The sequence below is a fragment of the Varroa destructor genome, unplaced genomic scaffold (genome assembly GCF_002443255.2).
Source record: "Varroa destructor unplaced genomic scaffold, Vdes_3.0 BEIS01000001.1, whole genome shotgun sequence".
In the NCBI taxonomy this organism is placed as follows: Eukaryota; Metazoa; Arthropoda; class Arachnida; order Mesostigmata; family Varroidae; genus Varroa; species Varroa destructor.
The window spans coordinates 73,250,217-73,257,394 of NW_019211454.1; the positions used below are offsets into that span (position 1 = coordinate 73,250,217).

The window sequence follows — 7,178 nt, forward strand, 5'->3', positions numbered from 1 at the left end:
GGTTGAAGGGCCCGACGTACAAAAAAGATTACCACATTTGCCAGGAGGTTTCGCAGTAGGCGGAAAGCTATAATCGCTACCTCCTGGGAAAGGATTCGTCTCCTTACGTTCTGCTCTGCAGGGATATGTCGTGTCCTGACTTAAAAGAAGAATGAGTGCGATTCTATGATGTAGTGCTGTAAGGCAGTTTAGGGGCGTCTCCGAAACTGGTAGGAAGCGACGGAAGTTGAGTAAATGGTGTCCAGGAAAGACTGCTGGGGGAACTAAGTTTGTTGATTTCGTCCATTTATTATCTTTTAGTTCATGCAGCGAGGGACGACAAAGTGAGTTGCCCGCCAGCACTTAGACTCACCACAGTTTCACGCTTACGTCCACGCACTTCATAGATACACGTACATGCAGAGGGAGAAACATGCACTTGCATCGAGGCAGAGATACATTTACCCGCTGAAGACAGCCTGAACTCTTTCCGCAAGTTTTCAAAATCCACGTTCGCCAAGCGCTCGCTTGCTTGACTGCTGTCGTCGTTGGTCTGGTCGCGCCAATACGAGCACCGGAAGTACCGGATGTAGTTGGTGACGCTAGCGGAGCCAGGTAGCAGCAGCAGCAGCATCAGTACACTGCCTCACGTCTATAGCTGCTACTGTCGCGCTTTACTATCTGATTCGTTGTCATCGTGATATTCACTGGCTCGTCCGGCGCCGCGGGGCCGAATGGATTGTGGTGTTGTGCCGCCGTCGCTGCCGCCCTGCTTATTCCGATCCAGGCCCAGACAACAACTGGGAGTGATCATGTCCTCATTAAGCGGTGGCAACGCTTGGGACAAAGTGGTGGACACCTAAAGCCCTCGCAGTCCGTTGAACCCGTCTTCATGCGTGTAGGTTCATTGGTAGCGGCATAGTGACGAGAGAGGAGCGACCAGCGGCGACTCATCCAGGCTTTTCCTGGATAAGGTCTCCTGAGAGTCGAAACTGTGCACTGCAGAACACAGGGAATCTCGATAAGATACCCTTAAACTCTGGCGGACAGGGCATCCTATCTAAAAACGGCTGTTCGACAAGGTACGGTTATGGTCGACTAGTACCTGCCAGGACGATTCACAACTTCTCTTAGACCCTTGCAGCTACACCAAAGCCAACAGGAAACGGTTCTACTGGTAAAAAAATACTAAATGCGTATCGATGCGCATGTGAGTGCGCAATGGGTACGTTCCAACCGCTGTATAACGGTCGTCCGACGCCTACGATAGGGACAGTGTATGGGGCTGTATCCAACAGTGAGACGATTTTTATAAAGAAATGAACACGGACATGCGTTGAGGGGTGGCTGGCGCCAGCAAAGGAGGCCGCCTGGTAATAGGATAACCCACAACTTGAGGTTTCATTGAGATCAGAGAGGCCTTGCTGACCTCTGTTAGCGGTCACCAGGCCGGTTACCCACATCGAGATGAGGCCTTCTATAGTTTTCCCTCACATTCCCTTTCCTCATTTGAAGTTGCCAATTATACGCCCATTGTTACTCATCATACCACACAATTATTTAGCTCTTTATCGAGCCACCCTAGAAAATAAAATATACCGTTTTCCAATTCAGACTACCCGCTGCAGTTGTCTATGTATTCGTTAAACATGTTTCAAGGTTACAACCCAAAAATTAAAAAAAAAAATAACAAAACCAGATTCCAAAGTCGAATGTTATGTTTTGAACAAGCATTGATAACGCTGCTGAATCACTTTTATCTTACAGCCGTAATCGCTGATCGGCATAATTATATTTTTAGACAGTAAAGCGGTTCAAAATATCACTATACTATTAAGTTCGATATCCTCTATGTTTCGAGTTTAAGGCGCCCCATCAGCCGACTGGCTTCCAGCATGAAACGAAGTGTGCCTAAGCCCAATTTCGATAAACTATGCGCTCTACGCTTTGAAAATCTCTATATCGATTACGTCTATCTATATATATATATAGATAGATGTACTGCAAGAGGTCACGAATGATGTGTCATTAGCTAGCAGTGTGCTACGCCGATTACCATACAACGGAAACGTTAACGTGATTTAGAGCCTAAAAACATGCGCAGCCCAGGGACAATTTGAAAACCCTACCGGAAATCGATTGGCTACATCTCTCTTAGCTAATCACTTATGTGCTATACTTATTTGAACGGATAGAAAGTCATTTTGAACGAACATGAATATGGAAACAATTGATCGCAGCCATTTTTGTGTAGCTGTTTGTGGAGTGAGTAGATATCGAAGAACTAAACAAAGACATATTTATTAATAGGTAATTTGTATTAAAAGGAAAAAAAAAACTCTTAAGAACCTATGAATTAAACTAATGTAATGAGATGTAAATCATAAAACATTGTGCTATATTTTGCCAAGCTAAAACTGGACAGGCTCAATAAGCTGGAGGATAGTGCTTAAGTTGATTACCTTACAGATGCGTGCAGATTGAAAAGGTCTATTCTATTCTTGGGCCTGCTGATCACCAAACGAAGCAATTGATAATGGAATGAACCTAGCGTACAATTTACGTGGCTGCATCGGAATCCCTTCTTCAAACTTCCGGCGACATATGGCTCTCAGAGGACATCAGGCGATGATCCCTCGTGTACGGCAAACCTGCCTGCGATAAGGGTGATCAAGAACACGCTAAAGAAAGGCACAAAACAAAACAACATAAAACGAAAAAAGGGAGGTAAGCACTATAGAGGGAGAAAAGGTGGAGCGTTCATTATCTATCGTTTCGGGACACTGATGTGTGTTCAGATCGACAAACAATGGATCTTTTGCCACCTTAGACGATAACGACTGTGAACGTACTGCTTATAGCAATACTAAACAATAATTAAAAAAAAACAAAGATCGAATTTTAAAAATTCGTGTGAATGCTAAGTCACTAAAAATTGATTTGGCATATTCCCTGTAGACTCTTTGAAGTCTTGCTTATCTGTTACTATTAGGTCAGGTCTTTAGTGTTCTCTCGTTTTTTTACTTCTCCATTACTTGTTTACTACTATACACCGTTCAGGCAATTGCTATTGTTATTTTATTATGCAGCAATAGGAAATTCATGTCGTCAGCACAGGTACCGCGTACAGCGCGGCCTTTATAACTGAAAGTACTGCTTAAAACTGGTTTGAACTGAAAGACATATTTGGAGATTATGAGAATCAAACGGAAACACTTTTGAAGGAAAACGGTCGGCAAATACTTTGTGAATCGGACAAAAAATGAAATAGAGCTATATGATTATTAAGAGACATTTAAAATTTGTGAGATTTACTCAAAAATTAGAAGCTGGGTTCTCTAAAAACTCAGTGAGTATCACAAAAAGAGACGGCTTCGCACCGCCTTTCAATATTTTGTCCAGCCGCGCTAACAGAGCTATATAAAAAATTGTCACCATTGACCAGAACGTGTCCCCACGCCGATATAAAGCAGAGAAAAGAATAGGTGAATCTTGGATATACACTCACAGCCAAAGCTAGCCCAGATCTCCATCCCACGAAGAGGGTGATTTACGTTTAGTATCACTGAAGAAAGTCCTATACGCTGGGAAATACTTGAGAATAAACAAAACGAATAGTAAGAATCTGTGCGTAGGTCAGCTGCATCGAATAAACAAGGAAACAACAGAAAAGGCCCGATAGGCAAAGCAAGGTTATCTTTCTCTACAGCGATGTCAGGCGGCACATCGAAAAGACCGTGAAGGCCACTCTGCAAGAGTCTGAGTTCGAGTTCTTTTGCATCTGGTACATTCTCCCAAGCTCGTTTCGATGAACTATCACATTTTTCGATCAAGTGAAGGTAGTAATCGCGTGTATGGTAGTGAAAAGGGTTTCATGATTTGACTGGATGAGTTCTTTAACATGATAGCTGAAAAATTCTGACGAAAAAATATCAGTATACAGGAGAAAGAAGGTCACTGAGTGCAACAGTAAATACCTAATAAGTTAATTTCTTGCTAGAATTAGCCTGTATTCTTTATTGGGTGAAAAACGTTGTTATTTAGGTTTAGTTCGATATTACTGGTTATCAATTGGTATCAGCAAACGTACCCTACCATTTCTAGTTCCGAAATAATTAGCGGGAACTGAAGGATGATTTGAGATGAGTTTGATACACATAAAAAGCGAAAGTCTTGTCAAGTGTGATTCAGGGAAGAATTCTCTGTGATGATAAACAATAGGTTTGAATATCTAGCATGTCAAAATGCTGCATACTGTGTTTTTATCTAACCTAATTGCGCCAAGTATCGTTCTCTTTCACAATATCCTTCCAAAAAAAGGAATTCTCAAACTACTTTTTACCGTTACATTAATTAGAAGCTAGTGCAAGTACTTTCAACACGTACGGTAAATGTATGTCGTACCGTGTAACACAAAAATAAAACAATTACACCTTTATCTAAAATTTGTTAAAAATATATTTATTCAGCTCGGACTGTTTATAAGCTATCCTGTCCTCCCTTTGCTCCTATTCAAGCCCCTATTTCTCTCATTCGCTTTCTCGCTCGGGTTCGCCGTTTTTCCCTTTCTACATTGCTACACTAATCAACAGATGCTGGACGTCAAAAACGCGTTCGTGTTATGGTAGCATCCGCTTCCGGCTTGTCGGACGATCTACATTTTCTGCGCATCTGCGTGTACGCGGCTTGAATGTTAGAAGAGGAGAGGCGTGATGTGGATGTTTTCGTGCACGAGCCACCGTTGGCTGCCGCTAGCTACCGTAGCAGCGGAAGCTGCACGAGCAGCTTCTATTCTGTTTCGTTCGCTGCCTCATCATGCGATAATCGTGCGGTACGCCAGCCATAAGACTGAGATGCGCTGTTCTCCGATGGTTTGTCTGCTCCTCGCCCATCAACTCATCCAGCATAATCACTTGTTCACGTCAGCTTCAATAGCGTGGGGCCGACCCTGGCAAGCGCGCATCGCAAAAGTTCGGTATCTAGAACAGTGCACAACTAAGACTGGGAAACAACGAGAGTGGTAATAGCATTGTCAAATATAATTCCCTTGCTCCTTTATTCTGTACTCATTCGTGTGCGCACAGTTACCGCTGAGCCCGTAACGGTGCTATTGTTATTATTTTCGTCCTCATTTCGCTTGCTTGGTTACAGAGGTAAGCAGGCGGCGTGAAACAGGAGGCCAATGAATCTGTCTGAATATATCTAAGCGTCCTTCACGCTAACAATGTTGGTGGTGGTGAAGCAAATAATTTAGTGGGTGCCGGTTACGCTGTCTCCGCAAGATTACATAAGGCAACAGGCGTTAGTTTGTTTGAGGTGAAGTAGACGTAACGTTATGATCTTCCTGCGCCTCTTCGTACGAGCTATACTCTGACGCATTTACGGACATACATATCGAATTAAAGTCGCTAGATGGGCCATGTACACATGAGTACCCACTGACTACGATGCTACGTAAAAAGGACAGATATAAAGCTCGGCTCCACGACAACCCGTGCATCGAGCTGTGTTGCAGGCCACGGGTCAGAATCGGGCTAAGAGCCAAGAGACCGCTGCGAGGCGCTGCCGCAACGTGATAATACCATTAGCTAGATTATTGTTGTTGTAGTGATTAGGAAGAGAAAAAAAGAAGGTGGAAAAGATCTGAGCAGAAAAAAAATGGGACCGGGAATGGGGACATTAACGCGAGTGCAATATAGAGAAAAGTAGCGCCGTAAAGGGGTTTAAGTGAGGAGACGGGACTGATCAAAGGATTCTGGAAACCGCTTGGGTGGCCTTCGATATAACTGATGTCAAGAAAACAAATTTGGGTATCTTGCACTTATCGTAGCGGTTTTGATATAGGCTGTTGTCTAGATCACAGTAGTATAAACTCGATGTCAATTTTCCCCCCTACGAGTAAGCGTTACCTAGTGTATCGGAAAATCGTGAGAGAAAATTACGTTCGTTGCAAAAAGTGAACCGTCAATTTCGTCGAAAAGTTGCATAAAATAGGAAGACGAAGTCATCTGATAGATTGAAGAGAGGTAGGCGGCTCACGAGGGTCGAAAGCAGAAGATTATCACTCTTTTTATTCGCTTGTGGTGAGATTGGATAGATTCAAGATAGCAATCACAAAAAACGTGAACGGAAAACATATTTATCTGTTCATTAGTTGGAACAGCTTGGCCTAACGGCTCCATATTCCAAATTAAATTTATAATAATTTGAAGCTTCTGTGACAGGTTGAAGATGAAGTGAATGCGCTTCAGACAGTGCACGACCATCTCTTCCGTGTAGTGTTTTTCTGTCACACTTTTCTTTGACAACTTCTTTAAACATTTTTAGTTAGCAATACTAAGATTAATAGTTACTTTTTTGATTATTTACCGTTATTTTATAATTTACATCCTTGTTTACTTGAGTTTTTGATACCTGAGTAATAAAAACAGTTTCTGTTCTGCTTTATTCAAATTCTCGAAAATATTACTCTTGCCACTATACGGGCAGCTTTAAGGTTATGCCTGTCGGGATTTCACACTCCAGCACCTCTTTCCTCTAGCGGCACTATCCCTGCCATTTCCAAGTTCATCCTGCCGTTGCGCATCCGTACCCTTGTTCTGTTCCAAGGTGTCACGTGACCTTTTTGCCCTCCGCTATTCGCAATCTGTTAATACACTGATTCTACACTAGAATAGCTGTCTGCAGCGTGATAGAGGCGGCACAGGAGGGATATTATGCTCTTTCGACGAACAAAGATGAAGACGGCTGACAAACTGCTGTCAGGAGAGAAGAGTCCGAGCATAAGCGACAACGAGGCTGACGACAACTTGCAGGTAGTTGGATGATAAGACAACCAAGACAAGTTTTTTAAGCTACCAAGGGGGCGGATGGATCAGATGCTGGTGGCAGTCATGAAGCTTTGTATGCTCATTCCTTCTCACAGGACACCGGCAGCGAGGAACTTTGACGGTTGTATGGTTCGGATTCCACTAATGAGGAATGGGCCGGTCTTCAGTAGTCGAGTCATCAGGGAAGTTCGGAAGCTGGCGAGCCTTCCGCAGGATGTGGTGAAGGTACCCTCGGTCCTTTTTTCGAAGCTACGACACTTTGCTCACTCACACATTTTCACTGCGATTGGCTGCTGAACCAGCACCACTACCTGTCTATTGCTTTCTCCAGCGAAAGGAGGAATCGTTATACAGAACTCATATATATAT

The 7,178-nt window shown here is 43.3% G+C and overlaps 1 protein-coding gene across 1 annotated transcript in view; it reads right to left on the reverse strand.

Annotated features, from left to right (window-relative positions):
* The window catches only part of LOC111243195 (uncharacterized), an 85,635-nt gene that overhangs the window by 23,220 nt on the left and 55,237 nt on the right, over positions 1 to 7,178 (reverse strand). The window contains exon 6 of the mRNA XM_086986256.1: positions 2,442 to 2,660. The gene's annotated coding sequence lies outside the window, so the exon portion shown is untranslated. The remainder of the gene's footprint in view (positions 1 to 2,441; positions 2,661 to 7,178) is intronic.